Raw genomic sequence first — 20,112 nt, 5'->3', positions numbered from 1 at the left:
ACGTACATTTACGTCATGGTCGGGAAGTACTTCCCGACACATGGCGTAAATGTACGTCATGGCATTTAACTGTCACCGCGTCTATAGACGCGGTGACAGTTTCAACATGTCTGCTGTCCCTGACAGCAGACATGTCCGTGCATGCCCAGGGGGGGCTGCGATGCCGCCCCCCCGTCGGCGATCGCTGTGATTGGCTGTTCAGTGTGAACAGCCAATTACAGCGTTTTCTGTGTCACCGGCGAATAACGTTCGCCGGTGACACGCGATCGGAGGTGATTGGTGCTGTAAAGTACAGCACCAATCACCGCGGGGTGTAAGGGTGACACTGGTGTCACCCCACCTCACCCCGCCCGCCCCCAAAGGCCGTGATTGGTCCGTCGGACCGACGGACCAATCACAGCCATGGAGGGGGGTTTAAACTAACGGTGACTGCACTGCAGACGCCATTCCGGTCTGGAATTGCGTGCAGTGCGGTCACCGTGCCAATCTGCCGCGATATACTGACCAGAACCTTGCAAAATACTTACCTGATCCTTGCAAATATCTTGGCTGCTTCATCTGTGCTTGTAGTGTGCTGGATGCTTCCTGGATCCTGTTACTTGTGACTTCCTGTGAACTTGTGCTGCTGCAGTGTAATAGCGTTAGTTAGATAGAGAGAGATAGAGAGAGATAGTGTCAGATAGTGTCAGAGAGTGCTGTATTTTGTGCTGCTGCAGTGTGATATAGTTATAGAGAGAGAGATAGAGAGAGATAGAGACAGATAGAGAGAGATAGAGAGATATAGAGAGAGATAGAGAGAGAGAGATAGAGAGGCCTAGTGACAGAGAGTGCTATATTTTGTGCTGCTGCAGTGTGATAGTTATAGATAGATAGAGAGAGATAGAGAGAGATAGAGAGAGAGAGATAGAGATAGTGACAGATTGTGCTATATATTTTTTATATAACTGACTGCTGCCCCCCCTTTTGTGCTGATCAGTATAAATTAACTGATCAGCAACTTTTTGGGGGCGCAGGGTATTTTTATATATATATATACCTGTCACTGCTGCTGCTGCAGTGTCATAGAGTGTTAGATAGTGAGAGATAGAGAGAGATAGCGACAGAGAGTGATAGAGAGTGCTAAATTTTGTGTCTGCTGCCCCCGCCTTTTGTGCTGATCACTATATCTGAGGTGATCAGCAACTTTTTAGGGGTGCAGAGGTTTTTTTTTTTTTATATATACCTGCCAGTTGCACTGTCAGTTGCACCTGCTGCCCCTCACTGGTAATCAGTGTCGCATCACTGATCACCTTTTTTTTGTTTTTGTGTGTGCTGTGGGGTCTTTTTTTAATTTTTTTTTTTACACACACTGTGATTTTGTGGGTGTCCTGTGGCCGCTGTGCGCGGATCAGTGACGTACATCACTGATCATCTTTTTCGGCACAGGGTTGATCTATTTTTTTTTTTTTTTTGATCAAATTCCTGTTGCCTTTGAGCGCTGTTCAGTGACGGACGTTACTGACCAACATCTGTGCTCAATTTTTGGCGCAGGACCTTTTTTTTTTTTTTTTAACCCCTTCAATTTATTTTTTTAACCCCTTCAATTTTTTTTTTTAACCCCTTCAATTTTTTTTTTTTTAACCCCTCCATTTTTTTTTTTTGTATAAAGTATTTTTTTTTTCTGCACACTACATACACACTACACACTACATACCCCCCGGGTTGAAATAAAGTTTGTACCCCCCCCTACACTATACACGTGTTGAAACATTTCACTACCAGTAACACAAAAATAAAAATGGCATCCCAAATGTCATCCCAAATGTCATCCCAGTCATCCAGAAGAATGTATTCAGCGGAGGAGGCATATGCTTCTGACTCTGACACAGCCAGTGATGCAAGCGGGGAATTTGAAGGATTCGCCTTAAGCTCCTCTTCCTCCTCTGGTGATGAGGGACCCCCTCAAAGACGCCCCCGTAGAGCAGCTGAGACCCCCCCCCCCAATAATTGATCTCGTATGGACCCCACCACTAGACAATTTTGAGCCCCAGGTTCCTGAGTTTTTGGCCATGCCAGGAATCCAATTTGATTCCACAGGTCTCAGAGAAATTGACTTTTTCAAATTATTTTTCTCTGATGATTTTATAAATTTAATGGTGGACCAAACTAATTTATATGCCCAGCAGTTTATTGCTCAAAACCCCACGTCATCATTTGCTAGGTGGACCCCTGTAGATGCAGTAGAGATGATGACGTTTTGGGGTCTGGTGTTTCATATGGGCATAGTAAAAAAGCCAGAAATTAGGCAATATTGGAGTACAGATGTTCTGTACAGCACCCCATTTTACCGTATGGCCATGCCCCGGGCTCGATTTGAGATGATCCTTAAATTTTTGCATTACAACGATAATGCACAGTGCCCACCCAGAGATGATCCCACCTTTGACCGGCTATTCAAAGTCAGGCCGGTCATTGATCATTTCAGTGCCAAATTTGAAGACATGTACATCCCAGATAAATTCATTTGCATAGACGAGTCCCTTATACATTTTAAAGGAAGGGTTAAATTCCGCCAGTACCTTCCCAGTAAGAGGGCAAGGTATGGCATAAAAATGTATAAGTTGTGTGAAAGCACCTCAGGGTACACCCACAGGTTTAGGGTATATGAAGGGAAGGATTCAAGAATTGAACCGCCAGAATGCCCCCCCTCCCTCGTAGGTGTTAGTGGAAAAATTGTCTGGGATTTAGTGCACCCCTTCCTGGATAAAGGTTATCACCTCTATGTGGATAACTTTTACACCAGCATCCCCCTGTTTAAGGCCCTTGGTTCAAGAGGTACAGCAGCTTGCGGTACTGTGCGCAAGAACCAAAGAGGCCTCCCAAAAACGCACATTGCCCAAGTAATGAGAAGGGGTGAAAGCAGGGGAATATGCACCGAAAATATGTTGTTGGTCAAATATAAGGACAAGAGGGATGTCCTTATACTGACAACAATTCACGGAGACAGTACCACCTCCGTCCCTGTACGAGGTACCAGTACCCACACCTCAAAACCTAATTGTATCCTGGATTACAATAGGTACATGGGCGGAGTGGATCTTTCAGATCAGGTACTGAAGCCGTACAGTGCCCTGCGGAAAACAAAAATCTGGTACAAGAAGCTGGCCGTGTATATCATCCAGATGGCACTGTATAACGCTTACGTGCTATTCCGTTCTACCGGCCAGAGGGGGACATTTATGCACTTTCAAGAGGAAGTCATAAAGGGCCTAATATTTGGGAACCAGCAGGCTGAGGGCCCCAGTACTTCTAGTACTGGCCCCCGTATTGTACCAGGGCAGCATTTTCCTGATGAAATCCCCTCCACTGGAAAAAAGGGCAGGACACAAAAAAGGTGCAAAGTTTGCTATAAAAAGGGAATAAGAAAGCAAACTATTTTCCAGTGTGACACTTGCCCCGACAAACCCGGCCTATGTATAAAGGAGTGTTTTAAAATATACCACACATCTATGGATTATTAGGTTCATAATTTCACCGTGCTTCGGGGGTCTTGCTAATGCCACATACCACCCACCATTCATTCCACCATAATCTGAGCCGCAAAATCCAAAAATCACTCCTTCCCTTCTGAGTCCTGCCATGCACCCAACTGGTATTTTTTGGTCACATGTGAGGCATTGCCGTACTCGGGAGAAATTGGGGCACAGATTTTGGGGTGCTTTTTCTCCTTCATACCTTCTGAAAATGAAAAATTTTGAGCCAGAACTGCATTTTTGTGTAAAAAAATGTAATTTTTCATTTTCACAGCCCAGTTGTATCAAAATTGGTGAAACCCCTGGGGGTTTGAAATGTACACTATACCCCTAGATGAATTCCCTGAGGGGTGTAGTTTGCAAAATGGGGTCACTTGTGGGGGGGTTCCACTGTATTGGTGCTTTGGGGGTCTTGCTAATGCGACATAGCACCCACCATCATTCCACCAGAATTTGTGCTGCAAAATCCAAATATCACTCCTTCCCTTCTGAGTCCTGCAACTTTTTGGTCACACATGAGGCATTGCCGTACTCGGGAGAAATTGGGGCACAGATTTTGGGGTGCTTTTTCTCCTTCATACCTTCTGAAAATGAAAAATTTTGAGCCAGAACTGCATTTTTGTGTAAAAAAATGTAATTTTTCATTTTCACTGCCCACTTGTATCAAAATTGGTGAAACCCCTGGGGGTTTGAAATGTACACTATACCCCTAGATGAATTCCCTGAGGGGTGTAGTTTGCAAAATGGGGTCACTTGTGGGGGGGTTCCACTGTATTGGTGCTTTGGGGGTCTTGCTAATGCGACATAGCACCCACCATCATTCCACCAGAATTTGTGCTGCAAAATCCAAATATCACTCCTTCCCTTCTGAGTCCTGCAACTTTTTGGTCACACATGAGGCATTGCCGTACTCGGGAGAAATTGGGGCACAGATTTTGGTGTGCTTTTTCTCCTTCATGCCTTCTGAAAATGAAAAATTTTGAGCCAGAACTGCATTTTTGTGTAAAAAAATGTAATTTTTCATTTTCACTGCCCACTTGTATCAAAATTGGTGAAACCCCTGGGGGTTTGAAATGTACACTATACCCCTAGATGAATTCCCTGAGGGGTGTAGTTTGCAAAATGGGGTCACTTGTGGGGGGGTTCCACTGTATTGGTGCAACATAGCACCCACCATTCATTCCACCAGAATCTGTGCTGCAAAATCCAAAAATCACTCCTTCCCTTCTGAGTCCTGCCATGCACCCAACTGGTATTTTTTGGTCACATGTGAGGCATTGCCGTACTCGGGAGAAATTGGGGCACAGATTTTGGGGTGCTTTTTCTCCTTCATACCTTCTGAAAATGAAAAATTTTGAGCCAGAACTGCATTTTTGTGTAAAAAAATGTAATTTTTCATTTTCACTCACCAGTTGTATCAAAATTGGTGAAACCCCTGGGGGTTTGAAATGTACACTATACCCCTAGATGAATTCCCAGAGGGGTGTAGTTTGCAAAATGGGGTCACTTGTGGGGGGGTTCCACTGTATTGGTGCTTTGGGGGTCTTGCTAATGCGACATAGCACCCACCAAAATTCCACCAGAATCTGAGCTGCAAAATCCAAAAATCACTCCTTCCCTTCTGAGTCCTGCCATGCACCCAACTGGTATTTTTTGGTCACATGTGAGGCATTGCCGTACTCGGGAGAAATTGGGGCACAGATTTTGGGGTGCTTTTTCTCCTTCATACCTTCTGAAAATGAAAAATTTTGAGCCAGAACTGCATTTTTGTGTACAAAAATGTAATTTTTCATTTTCACTGCCCACTTGTATCAAAATTGGTGAAACCCCTGGGGGTTTGAAATGTACACTATACCCCTAGATGAATTCCCTGAGGGGTGTAGTTTGCAAAATGGGGTCACTTGTGGGGGGGTTCCACTGTATTGGTGCTTTGGGGGTCTTGCTAATGCGACATAGCACCCACCAAAATTCCACCAGAATCTGAGCTGCAAAATCCAAAAATCACTCCTTCCCTTCTGAGTCCTGCCATGCACCCAACTGGTATTTTTTGGTCACATGTGAGGCATTGCCGTACTCGGGAGAAATTGGGGCACAGATTTTGGGGTGCTTTTTCTCCTTCATACCTTCTGAAAATGAAAAATTTTGAGCCAGAACTGCATTTTTGTGTAAAAAATGTAATTTTTCATTTTCACTGCCCACTTGTATCAAAATTGGTGAAACCCCTGGGGGTTTGAAATGTACACTATACCCCTAGATGAATTCCCTGAGGGGTGTAGTTTGCAAAATGGGGTCACTTGTGGGGGGGTTCCACTGTATTGGTGCTTGGGGGGTCTTGCTAATGCGACATAGCACCCACCAAAATTCCACCAGAATCTGAGCCGCAAAATCCAAAAATCACTCCTTCCGTTCTGAGTCCTGCCATGCACCCAACTGGTATTTTTTGGTCACATGTGAGGCATTGCCGTACTCGGGAGAAATTGGGGCACAGATTTTGGGGTGCTTTTTCTCCTTCATACCTTCTGAAAATGAAAAATTTTGAGCCAGAACTGCATTTTTGTGTAAAAAAATGTAATTTTTCATTTTCACTGCCCACTTGTATCAAAATTGGTGAAACCCCTGGGGGTTTGAAATGTACACTATACCCCTAGATGAATTCCCTGAGGGGTGTACTTTGCAAAATGGGGTGAATTGTGGGGGGGTTCCACTGTATTGGTGCAACATAGCACCCACCATTCATTCCACCAGAATCTGAGCCGCAAAATCCAAAAATCACTCCTTCCCTTCTGAGTCCTGCCATGCACCCAACTGGTATTTTTTGGTCACATGTGAGGCATTGCCGTACTCGGGAGAAATTGGGGCACAGATTTTGGGGTGCTTTGTCTCCTTCATACCTTCTGAAAATGACAAATTTGGAGCCAGAACTGCATTTTTGTGTAAAAAAATGTAATTTTTCATTTTCACTGCCCACTTGTATCAAAATTGGTGAAACCCCTGGGGGTTTGAAATGTACACTATACCCCTAGATGAATTCCCTGAGGGGTGTAGTTTGCAAAATGGGGTCACTTGTGGGGGGGTTCCACTGTATTGGTGCTTTGGGGGTCTTGCTAATGCGACATAGCACCCACCAAAATTCCACCAGAATCTGAGCTGCAAAATCCAAAAATCACTCCTTCCCTTCTGAGTCCTGCCATGCACCTAACTGGTATTTTTTGGTCACATGTGAGGCATTGCCGTACTCGGGAGAAATTGGGGCACAGATTTTGGGGTGCTTTTTCTCCTTCATACCTTCTGAAAATGAAAAATTTTGAGCCAGAACTGCATTTTTGTGTAAAAAATGTAATTTTTCATTTTCACTGCCCACTTGTATCAAAATTGGTGAAACCCCTGGGGGTTTGAAATGTACACTATACCCCTAGATGAATTCCCTGAGGGGTGTAGTTTGCAAAATGGGGTCACTTGTGGGGGGGTTCCACTGTATTGGTGCTTGGGGGGTCTTGCTAATGCGACATAGCACCCACCAAAATTCCACCAGAATCTGAGCCGCAAAATCCAAAAATCACTCCTTCCGTTCTGAGTCCTGCCATGCACCCAACTGGTATTTTTTGGTCACATGTGAGGCATTGCCGTACTCGGGAGAAATTGGGGCACATATTTTGGGGTGCTTTTTCTCCTTCATACCTTCTGAAAATGAAAAATTTTGAGCCAGAACTGCATTTTTGTGTAAAAAAATGTAATTTTTCATTTTCACTGCCCACTTGTATCAAAATTGGTGAAACCCCTGGGGGTTTGAAATGTACACTATACCCCTAGATGAATTCCCTGAGGGGTGTACTTTGCAAAATGGGGTGACTTGTGGGGGGGTTCCACTGTATTGGTGCAACATAGCACCCACCATTCATTCCACCAGAATCTGTGCTGCAAAATCCAAAAATCACTCCTTCCCTTCTGAGTCCTGCCATGCACCCAACTGGTATTTTTTGGTCACATGTGAGGCATTGCCGTACTCGGGAGAAATTGGGGCACAGATTTTGGGGTGCTTTGTCTCCTTCATACCTTCTGAAAATGACAAATTTGGAGCCAGAACTGCATTTTTGTGTAAAAAAAATGTAATTTTTCATTTTCACTGCCCACTTGTATCAAAATTGGTGAAACCCCTGGGGGTTTGAAATGTACACTATACCCCTAGATGAATTCCCTGAGGGGTGTAGTTTGCAAAATGGGGTCACTTGTGGGGGGGTTCCTAACTTTTAGCATCTTATGGTGCCTAGAAACCTACATGGTGCCTAAAAAATAATCTCATAAAAAGGAGGCTCCAAAATCAAGTAGGTGCTCCTTCTATTATGAAGCCTGTGGTTTGGTCACCGTGCACACTAGGGCCACATATAGGATATTTATGAAAACAAAAGAATTGGGGGAATCAATTTTCAGTCACATTTCTCTAGTAAAATGTACTGTGTTCCTTAGAAAAATGTATTAAAATTGCAAATCTGCAAAAAAAAAGAAATTTTGAAATTTCACCTACACTTTGTTTTAATTCCTGTGAAACACCTAAAGGGTTAACAAACTTCCAAAATGCTGTTTTGAGTACTGTGAGGGGTGCAGTTTTTGAAATGGCATCATTTATGGGGGTGTCTCACATACAAGTCCCTCAAAGTCACATCAGAACTGAACTGGTCCCTAAAAAAATCAGTGTTTGAAATTTTCTTGAAAATTTGAGAATTTGCTATTCATATTGTAAGCCTCCTAGTGTCCCAAAAAATTAAAAGGAAGTTGAAATAATGATGTCAACATAAAGTAGACATATGGTCTTTGTTAGTTATTAACTATTTTGAGTGGTATGATTATTTGTCTCACAAGCAGAAAATTTAACATTTTGCAAATTGCTAAATTTTCCATTTTTTAACGACATTTTGGTATTTTTCACAAAAAAACACAGACTGCATCGACCCAAATTTACCACTAACTTGAAGTACAATGTGTCACGAAAAAACAATCTCAAAATCACTGGGATAAGTAAAAGCAAAAAAAAGTTATCCCCACTTAAGTGAGACATGTCAGATTTGAAAAAAAGGGCTCTGTCAGGAACGCAAAAACTGGCTCTGTCAGGAAGGGGTTAAACAAATGATTGAGGATCTAGGTAGATTAGAGAAATGGTCAAGATAATGGCAACTACAGTTTAATGCCAAAAAATGCAAAATCATGCACTTGGGTCTCAGAAATCCAAAGACTCAATAAATGGCACTATAATGGAAACTACTGAGGAAGAGAGGGATCTAGGTGTCACTATTTCAGGGGACTTAAAAGCAGGTAGGCAATGTACCAAAGCAATGAAGAAGGCAAGTCAGATGTTTGGTTGCATAGGGAGAGGTATCAGCAGTAGAAAGAAAGAAGTAATAATGCCACTGTATAGCAGGGTTGCCTACTTTTGAAAAATCATTTCAGGGAGAAAAGTAAAAGCCAGGGGGCGGGCCTTGCGTCGCCAGGGGGCGGGCCTTGCGTCGCCAGGGGGCGGGCCTTGCGTCGCCAGGGGGCGGGCCTTGCGTCGCCAGGGGGCGGGCCTTGCGTCGCCAGGGGGCGGGCCTTGCGTCGCCAGGGGGCGGGCCTTGCGTCGCCAGGGGGCGGGCCTTGCGTCGCCAGGGGGCGGGCCTTGCGTCCACCCATCCACTGTACTACAAAAAAATGTAATCATGTGCTGTACAGCTTCTCACTGCTCTGGCCATCATCTGCCAGGCTTCTGCCCATCCACTGTGCTACAAAAAATGTTATATGCTGTACAGCTTCTCACTGGCCCATCCCTGTCCATCATATGCCAGGCTTTTGACTCAGAAGCCTGGCAGATGATGGACATGGCCGGGCAGCGAGAAGCTGTACAGCACATGATTATTTTGGGGTAGCACAGTGGATAGGCAGAAGCCTGGCAGATGGACAGGGCAGCAAGAAACTGTACAGCACATGATTATTGTGGGGCACCACAGTGGATGGGCAGAAGCCTGGCAGATGATGGGCAGAAGCCTGGCAGATGATGGGCAGAAGCCTGGCAGATGATGGGCAGGACCGGGGCAGCGTGAAGCACATGATAATTTTGTAGCTGCTGCTGCAGCAGTATGGAAGCCTGGCATATTGATGGCCGGGACTTCACATGTGCACTTTTTTAAAGTAGTCCCAAGAGTCACTGAGGTCGGTGTAGGGCAGAGGAGGGCAGCTTTGTTGAATGGTGCGGGGTGCGCCACAGATAGGGCAGAGGAGGGGGGCTTTGTTAAATGGTGCAGGGTGAGTGTCACAGATACTTACCGAATGATTAGAGGACCCGTCGCTTCCGTCGCTCCCGCTGCTAACGCTGGCTTTCTCCTGCAGCTTCCGCATCCACCTTCTTCTGCCGCGTCTCTTCCGGGATGACTACTGCGCATGCGCTAAATAACGGCGATGACGCCGCCAACGTGATGACGCTGCATCAACGCGTCATTGCGTTGGCGGCGTCATTGTTGTATCTCGCGCATGCGCAGTAGACATTTGCGGCAGAGTACAATCTTATCCGGGAGAAAAGGGGGCTCTTCCCGGGAGTCCGTGAGATTACCCACAATTCCGGGAGTCTCACGGACATTCCGGGAGAGTCGGCAATGCTGCTGTATAGGTCATTGGTACGACCTCACCTAGAGTATTGTGTTCAGTTCTGGATGCCATATCTCCAGAAGGATATAAATACATTAGAGACTGTACAAAGAAGAGCAACTAAAATAGTGCATGGCCTACATCACAAAACATACCAGGAAAGACTAAAAGATCTTAATATGTATACTTTAGAGCAGAGAAGGGAAAGTGGGGACATGATAGAAACTTTCAAATATATCAAGGGTTTTAACAAAATACAGGTGGGAGACATTCTTCACAGGAAGAGGAGCAACAGAACACGAGGACATGCACTGAAACTAGAGGGAGGAAGATTCAGGGGAAATGTGAGGAAGAATTTTTTCACAGAAAGAGTAGTAGATAAGTGAAATAGCCTCCCAACAGAGGTGGTAGACGCAAATACAGTAGTACAATTTAAACATGCTTGGGATAAGCATATTGATATCCTTACAAAAAAAAGGATCAAATATGGTTTGAGGTAACATGTTTAAAAAAAGGGGCAGACTAGATGGGCCAAGTGGTTCTTATCTGCCGTCAAATTCTATGTTGACTGTTTCACCTGTACATTCTATATGTCAGTATTTTGACCTTGTCGGAATTTTAAATGTCGGGATTTTGTCCTTGTCTGGATTTCAAATGTCGGAATTTTGACCTTGTCGGGCTTTTGACCTTGTCGGTATTTTGACCCATTCGGGATTTTGACCGTCGGGATTTCATACCGAATCCGTTTGTGCCACCCACTATCGCTTACCATAGTCATCCAGCTACAGTTCCTCGGTGCAACTTTTTGGCCTAAAAACAACATTGTGGGGTTTGAGGTGTTCAGGATAGAATGGAAATGAGTTCAAATTAATGTTATTGAGGTTAATAATAGCGTAGTGTAGGTGCAAAAAAATAAAAATTCTGCTATTTTAGAGATTTTTTATGTTTTTTAAATACACATCCAAAACACAAAACACGAAACTCTGAAAGGGTGGTGTTTTGGAACAGATCCAGACCCAAAACACGAAACACGAAAAGTGGCCACTGCACACCCCTAAACTAAATGTTTTGCGATAGACTTGCTTCTGGCAGGAGAATTACCAGAAACATGCACAGATGGGCTCAGTATGATTTCATGACAGACAAAATCCCGATGGTCAATATCCCGTCCACCATTGGCCAATGGTTAAAATCCAGACAGGGTCAAAATGCTGACAAATAAAATGTCATCAGGTCAAAAAGTAGACATTTTGGGTGACATTCTACATTCTATGGGATGAGATTTGTGTTTTTTGGCAAAATTTGCGCAAAAAACGGCCGAAATCCCGTTTTCGCATATTTAATGAGATGCGAAAAACGGCAAAAACCCGCAGATTTCTCCGCAAAATCGCACTTTTACAAAGTGCGATTTTAACTCGCGCCGGAACTCGCATCCAGATGTTTTCCCATTGAAAAGTATACAAATCGCATATTTAATGAGATGCGAATTTGGGAAATGTGTCTTAAATTCGGCAAAAAATCAGACCGGGTTCTGATATGCGAGTTGGCCAAAACCCTGTTTTTTTAATAAAAAAATTGCGTGGGGTCCCCCCTCCTGAGCATAACCAGTCCCGGGCTCATTGGACCGGTCCTGGTTCCAAAAATACGGGGGACAAAAAATCTGGGGGTCCCCCGTATTTTGAAACCAGCACCGGGCTGCAACAGCCCGCAGTGTCATGCCACAGCCAGGGGACATTTTTTACATAAGGTCCCCCGGCCGTACCATGAGCACCGTGGCTGGTCAGCCTTGGACGGGGAACCTGAAGGAGTGGGGACCCCCCAATAAAGGGGTCCCCCCCAGGCTTCACCCATCCAGGGCTGAAGCCCGGGGCTGTCACCGGCGTCCCTGGCCAGTGGACGCCGGCCTGATGGGGTTAAATCTTTCAATCCTAACATTGCTTTATACAGGAGGACTACAAGTACCAGCAGACCTCCCCCGCAGGCTGAGACTTGGAGAACCACAAGTCCCAGCATGCGGGGCATTAATGGGCCCGCTGGGACTTGTAGTCCACCTGTAAAAAGAATGTTAAAAGAAAACACACACAGAAAAGTAAAACTTTATTACATACACACACACACACACACATCTCACTTTTAGGTACTTCTTTACTTTCACGGCGCCACTAGATTAGGACAGATAGGAAATCGCGGTCATCGCGGGCATTGAATGCACTAAAAAATCGGGTGCGACGCGATGCCCGCGATGCCCGCGATTTCCCATAGGGACCAATGTTAAATTTCTCAATGGACACGATTTTCTGTTCAATGCCTCAATTGACACGATTTTTCCATAGGAAACAATGTTAAATGGCCCACAGAGGCCAAATAGGCACCCTCAAGTTGTTAACGCCACCCCACGATCAACGTCAACCCGAAGCGTGGCGAGCGGCGGCGGTACGCGTCCTCCGACCTTTTCATGCCCTACTATCCACTAGGGCGTGGAGTGAGAATAGAATAGTGTGGCGAGCGCAGCGAGCCACCGAGCCCGAAGCGTGGCGAGCGCAGCGAGCCCCGCGAGGGGACGCGGATACCTGTGAATCCCGCGAAGGGACGCGTTTACCTGTGAAGGTATCCGCGTCCCCTCGCGGGGCTCGCTGCGCTCGCCACGCTTCGGGCTCGGTGGCTCGCTGCGCTCGCCACACTATTCTATTCTCACTCCACGCCCTAGTGGATAGTAGGGCATGAAAAGGTCGGAGGACGCGTACCGCCGCCCCTCGCGGGCTCGCTGCGCTCGCCACGCTTCGGGTTGACGTTGATCGTGGGGTGGCGTTAACAATTGTGGGGGTCATTTCACACTTGAGGGTGCCTATTTGGCCTCTGTGGGCCATTTAACATTGTTTCCTATGGAAAAATCGTGTCAATTGAGGCATTGAACAGAAAATCGTGTCCATTGAGAAATTTAACATTGGTCCCTAAGGGAAATCGCGGGCATCGCGGGCATCGCGTCGCACCCGATTTTTAGTGCATTCAATGCCCGCGATGACCGCGATTTCTAGTGGCGCCGTGAAAGTAAAGAAGTACCCACTTTTACACCCACATACTCACCGATCCAGGATCCAGCGCTGGTCTCCCTTCTGCAGAGCCGGCTACCCCCGCACTGACAGCGGGGACAACCGGCTTTCTCCGATGGAGCTAACAGCTTCAGGTCGCGCTGTCCCAGCGCGACACAGGCTGAGAGCGTGATTGGGCGATGCGTCTCCATGGAGACGCATAGCTCAGCCCTGATTGGCTAAGCTATGCGTCTCCATGGAGACGCATAAGCCGAAGACGCTCTCATCCTCTGTTGCGCTGGGACAGCGCGACCTGAAGCTGTTAGCTCCATCGGAGAAAGCCCCGCATGCTGGGACTTGTGGTTCTCCAAGTACCAGCTTGCGGGGGAGGTCTGCTGGTACTTGTAGTCCTCCTGTATAAAGCAATGTTAGGATTTAAAGATCTAACCCCATCAGGCCGGCGTCCACTGGCCAGGGACGCCGGTGACAGCCCCGGGCTTCAGCCTTGGACGGGTGAAGCCTGGGGGGGGGACCCCTTTATTGGGGGGGTCCCCACTCCTCCAGGTACCCCATCCAAGGCTGACCAGCCACGGTGCTCATGGTACGGCCGGGGGACCTTATGTAAAAAGTGTCACCCGGCTGTGGCATGACACATTTTTTTATACAAACCCAAAATCGCACATAAGCTCAAAATCGCACATTTTCATGCCTAAAAATCGCACATTTTCATGCCGAAAATCCGCCCATTATCGCACTCAATCGCACTTTTCTTGCCGGAACACGCACCTCATTAAATATGCGAATCCAAGGCAAAAAATGCGATTTTAAAAAAGTGCGATAATGGGCGAAACACTGACTTGCGAAAAACTCTAATCCCATAGAATGTCACCCTTTGTTTTTTTGGGGGTGTCTATGTCGACTCCTAACATGGGCTCATACACTGAGAGCCCTTCATTCTCGGGAGGAGCCACGTGTGTAAATACACATGCGGCTCCTCAATTGGTATGGATCAGGACCGGCATTATTTTATTATTAACCCCTGGGTTGCCTACATGGAGAAGAGGATGCAATCTATACTGGACTCGGTGAGTATATATATATTTTTGTCCAGGTCCATATTGAATTCCTCTACTGGAGAAGAGTACCGTCCAACAGGTGTCCCTATTGGTAAGTATGTATGTATGTATGTATGTATGTATGTATGTATGTATGTATGTTGTATGCATGTGTGTTTGTATGTTATTAAAGCTTAATTTTTAATTTCTCTTGTTTTAACATTGGTCATGCTGTCTGACTACAAGTCCCAGCGGCCCCTTCATGCCACACATGCAGGGAATTGTGGTTCTCCAAATCCCTGCATGCAGAGGAGGCTTACTGGGACTTGTTGTTCCAAAGCAGAACTCAATGTTATTTTATTTATTCCTTTTTTACATCAAAACTATTAACCAGTTGCCTACTCCCAGGGGTACCAGGGATCCAAGGATAGCCTCGGGCTTCAGCCCTGGAAAGGGGAGGCCTGGGGGGACCCCTTTATTGGGGGGGGTGCACTCCCCCAGCGACCTCAGCCAAGGCTGACCAGTCGGGGGGTGATGCTTTGGACCTTGTATTAAAAAGTGCCCCCTGGCTGTAACATTACCCTGCTGGCAGTTGGAGCTCAGTGCTAGTCCCGAAAGACGGGAGATGCCTACTTTTTTGTCCCCTGGTCCAAAAGCCTGGTGCTTGTTTTTGAAATACGGGAAGAACCTATGCTCTTTGTGCCCTGTATTTCTCAAACCAGGACCTGCTCAAAGAGCCCGGGGCTGGTTATGCGGGGGTAAGGGACACCACGCCTTTTTTAGATTTGTCGAAACAAATGCGCACACTTCTGTTACAAAAAAGTCCCCAGAAGTGACAAGGGATTTCTGGTTAGTGCTATATTACATGTGTGATGTTTAGCTGAAAATTGCACATGTGACGTGCAATTTGGTGCAATTTTTTATGTTACTAAAAAATTGCACCCTATTACATTTGGCCCTGTATCTGAGGAGTACTATAACCATGTGTGTGTGCTGGCACAGTGCGGTGTAACCCTGTTGTGTGCGGATGGGGGGAAGGGAAGGAGGAGTAATGATTACAAATGAGGAGTGGATGGTATAATGTGTATAATTGGCTCTAGTGTAGTGTAACATTTATAAGGATATTACTGTGTGGAGTATCATATATAAGGGTACTACTGTGTGGTGTAACATGTATATGGGTACTACTGTGTGGTGTATTACGTATAAGGGTACTATTGTGGGGTGAGACATGTATAAGGGTACTACTGTGTGGTGTATCATGCATAAGGGTACTACTGTGTGGTGTATCATGTATAAGGGTTCTACTGTGTGATGTATGATGTATAAGGATACTACTGTGTAGTGTAACAGGAGTAACGGTACTACTGTGTGGTGTAACATGAGTAACGGTACAACTGTGTGGTGTATCAAGTATAAGGGTACTACTGTGTGGTGTATTACATATAAGGATACTACAGTGTGGTATAACATGAGTAACGGTACTACTGTGTGGCGTATCACGTACAAGGGTACTACTGTGTGGTGTAACATGTATAAGGGTATTACTGTGTGGTGTAATGTGACTAATGGAGAATACTGTGAGGTTTAATGTGTAATATGCTGTGTATTTGCCAATTCGCTGCAGCCTTTGACCAATAATGGTAATAAATGTAAAACAATATTGTGAGATGTGAGGTGGTCACAACTTACTGGAATTGAATGATACTGGGCTTAATAATACAGTAGGAACTAGAATAGGCCAAGATTCTGTGATTTTATCTGTTTTTATGAATTTTGCAAAAAAATAAAATATCCAGATCCATGACCAAATCCAAAGATGGAGGCCGGTGCAGATCCCTGTTAATAATAAAATTTGTATACAGAAAAATTAAATAATAATGCAAGAAATGCAGTATGATCAATAAATAAAGTTTAAATAATATACAATTATATACACCATAAACGACAGTAATACTGTAGTCCTTCCGTCAGCTCGGAAAAAGGTCCATTAAGTAGACATTTTATCCTTAAATGTTCATCTTGGTCCTGGTTTTTAATTCTCGGCACTCAGGAAATATAGTTAATGAAGCAAGGTCAATCGTAAATCGAATCGCCATGTGAAGGATAAAAAAGAAATGGCGTATTGTACCTTTCTTAGTGATGTCTTATGGCATCCCGTGCTCTGGTAATGCCATATACATAGGCGCCAGTTGTGGTGGGAACCGTGTAGTTAATTGCTGGTATGTGGGGCGGAGTGAGGGACTTTCGGGTTTGAGGCAAGGTGGAGTATTATCAACGCGTTTCACGTGGCTTCACAACAGCCGCACTTTGTCATGTCTCTGAAGAAGCACAACCGTTCCCCATGGAGCATGTAGGAAGACAATACCTCCGTTTGTGTTTTCAACAAATGACATCAACTGTGCAATTTTTTTTTTCAAAAAGTTTTTTATTGACAGGAAAAATAAAAACATCAATACAGAACTGACATTGCGATTGATCATCACAATAAATTCCATGTAACATGTCTTTACTGAGTCTAGAACTGTTACTTCTGTACAGCAGTGCAGAGAAATGGGGGGCAGGTTACTATTTATCCAAGCCAAGGTCTGATGGAGGTAGCCTAATGGGGTCCCCATTACCTGAAAGCAACATCTGCAGCATCTTCTCAACCCAGCACCTGCTACTTTGTTCTGGGCCCCAGTGTGGCCAGGGAGGGGCTTAAAGTCCTATCTTTTTCTGTATTTCATTCTAAGGGTACATGGCCTCCCATGATTAGGTTACACCACCTGACTAGTAGCAGGGCCCGGCTAGATGCTCTAGCTGATGCAGAGTCTGGCGCGCCATGTGTTGTATTAATAAAAGTATTTAGTTAAGCGCTCTCCCTTGATATCTTTGATATGTGGAATGAGTGACAAGATGCTTGTGGTGTGAAATCAAATATGAGTTTATTGAATCAGAAAGCAGTGCATATACATGTACATCAGAATAAACGTGAGTGATGAGTAAGTGAACCTTGGATGAGCCCCGTGGGGGAATTGAGCTGCCAGCAGGCTCCTTTTTACCATAAGCTTTGGGGCTTATGTCTCAAACAGGCTGAGGTGGTGTGTGTGTTGCCAATGATAAGCCCTTGCGGGTATAAGGGTCAGCAGAACCCTTTAACTATAAGCCTGATGGCTTATGTCTTATGGAGGCAAATGGGCGAGTGGGTGGGGGAAGGGGTATGCCTGTGAGGCGGGTGGGTGGTGCACAGTAGTCCAGATATCACAGAAATCACAGAGGGGCTAGTGCAAAGTCAAAGGATGGCTGGGTGGGCAGTGCTGGGTGGTGGCGTCCCGCTCCCAGGGATCTTACCCAGTCAGGCAACTTGCAGAGTGTTCGCAGCGGTGCTGTGCTGGACTTCCGGGCTGCTGCAGCAAGTCCAAGATGAGAGGTGCTCACCCGGCTGGCAGTGATGTTGGAGCCGCTCTGATGTGAGAGGACGTGGCTTCCACGAGTGCGTCCCGGACGCTACTTCCGGGTTCGGCGTGCTGACGTCACCGGGGGAGTGTGCTTGCAACTCCGGTTCGGGGAAGACTTGGTGCTTGTAGGAGATGTTTGTTGAATGTTGCACTGCTCAACGCGTTTCAGCCGCTAGGGCCTTTGTCAAGGATCTCCTACAAGCACCAAGTCTTCACCGGACCGGAGTTGCAAGCACACTCCCGCTGTGACGTCAGCACGCCGAACCCGGAAGTAGCGTCCGGGACGCACTCGTGGAAGCCGCGTCCTCTCACATCAGAGCGGCTCCAACATCACTGACAGCCGGGTGAGCACCTCTCACCTTGGACTGGCTGCAGCAGCCCGGAAGTCCAGCACAGCACCTCTGCGAACACTCTGCAAGTTGCCTGACTGGGTAAGATCCCTGGGAGCCGGACGCCACCACCCAGCACTGCCCACCCAGCCATCCTTTGACTTTGCCACCAGCCCCTCTGTGATTTCTGTGAATTCTGGACTACTGTGCACCACCCACCCGCCTCACAGGCATACCCCTTCCCCCACCCACACGCCCATTTTCCTCCATAAGACATAAGCCATCAGGCTTATGGTTAAAGGGTTCTGCTGACCCCTTATCCCTGCAAGGGCTTATCATTGGCAACACACACACCACCTCAACCTGTTTGAGACATAAGCCCCAAGGCTTATGGTAAAAAGGAGCCTGCTGGCAGCCCAATTCCCCCACGGGGCTCTTCCAAGGTTCACTTACTCATCACTCACGTTTATTCTTATGTACATGTATTTGCACTGCTTTCTGATTCAATAAACTCATATTTGATTTCACACCACAAGCATCTGTCACTCATTCCACATATCAAAGATATCAAGGGAGAGCGCTTAACTAAATACTTTTATTAATACTACTATTGAGCACGGACTACTCAGTTGAGCTGCCCCACATACAAAAGGTTTAAAGCGCTGTAACCATCACCATTGATCACGCCATGTGTTGTGTTCCGTCCACCAAGTAGATGAGAGGAAGGAGTGTCCCTAGGGGCACCTAGGAGCGCTGGGGATATTCCACCTGGTGATTTGGATCGCAAAGAAACTCAATGTACCAGGCAAGGCTGCTGCCGCTTTTTAGAAGAGGATGTGTTGCCTCTTACAAAATACTAGGAAAAACAGGAAGTGACTTTGTCCCAATATGGGACCCTGTCGCTTTAAGAGGCGCAGTCTTGCCGGGGTTAAACAATATTATAAGCAAGTGATAGTTGAATAATACAATGTATTTATTTAAAATGGTTATACATATAAATGAATGAAGTGCACTTCACAATGACATTAATGAATAAAAACACATATCGGACAAACAACATAAAACTAGGCGTTTCTCTGCCTAGTGTGCTTATCGGCGGCTTCCTCAGCACATCCGCCGATAAGCACACAAGGCGGAGAAACGCGTTTTTGAGCTATATTAGACACCAGTCCTTTCAAGGCAACACCAGCCGGGTCACCTCTACAGTGGACAGTATTTTCCAGTTACATCACTGGTAAAGGAGGAGAGTAACGTGCCACCCACAGAATTTGCACCTGTGCAAGGAGGTTTATCCACCTACAATCGCTGTTGGAGACCATTGACTGTGATAAGGACTGGTAACTATAATGGATTACAAACTGCCATTAAGGAACTAACAGTATGCCATATTAATTCCAAGCCTGCTAATTGCCTCAAATCCATAGCCAGCACTATATGTTTTATGTTGTTTGTCTGGTATGTGTTTTTATTCATTAATGTCATTGTGAAGTGCACTTTATTTATTTATATGTATAACCATTTAAAATAAATACATTAGGCGGTATTCAATGAGGCTGATTCGCCAGGTTTTTATGGCGATTTTGTGCTGTAAGGCGAATTTCTGACTAAAACGGTGAATCACCCTATTCAATGACCAGATGGCGAATACATTTGAAGGTTTTTTTCACCATGATTCACCGAGTAGCAATCGCTATCTTTTTATGGTGAAGTGGAAGGTGAACTTTTTAAATAAAGTGTTTTGTTTTTTAAAATTGGTGTCAAAAAATCAGGAATTTTATTCTGAGGAGGGGCATGCTATTTTTATTCATGTGCTGTAAGCACATGAATATATATTTAATTAAAAAAAAATGATTATTTTTTTTTTTACACAGACCAGCCAGCAGGGGGCCGGAGATATTCATATATTCACTTCACCCAATCATTACATATGCATGATCGGGTGTAGTGAATATACCCGGTCCCCTGCTGGCACCCCCGGGGGGCAGCCTGTGCTGCCTGGCACCCGGGGAGCCCACCTCCCCCCCACAAACGTTCTGGGGCAGGCAGGGAGACTTCCATCTCCCTGCCTGCCGCCGTCCTCAGGCTCCCTGTGGCATTCGCCGCAGGAGTCAAAATTCGCCGGTCAGGGGCAGCGAGCC

This window comes from Crinia signifera, chromosome 4 (genome assembly GCF_055691185.1).
Source record: "Crinia signifera chromosome 4, ASM5569118v1, whole genome shotgun sequence".
Lineage (NCBI taxonomy): Eukaryota > Metazoa > Chordata > Amphibia > Anura > Myobatrachidae > Crinia > Crinia signifera.
Note: the sequence above shows the minus strand (reverse complement) of the source record.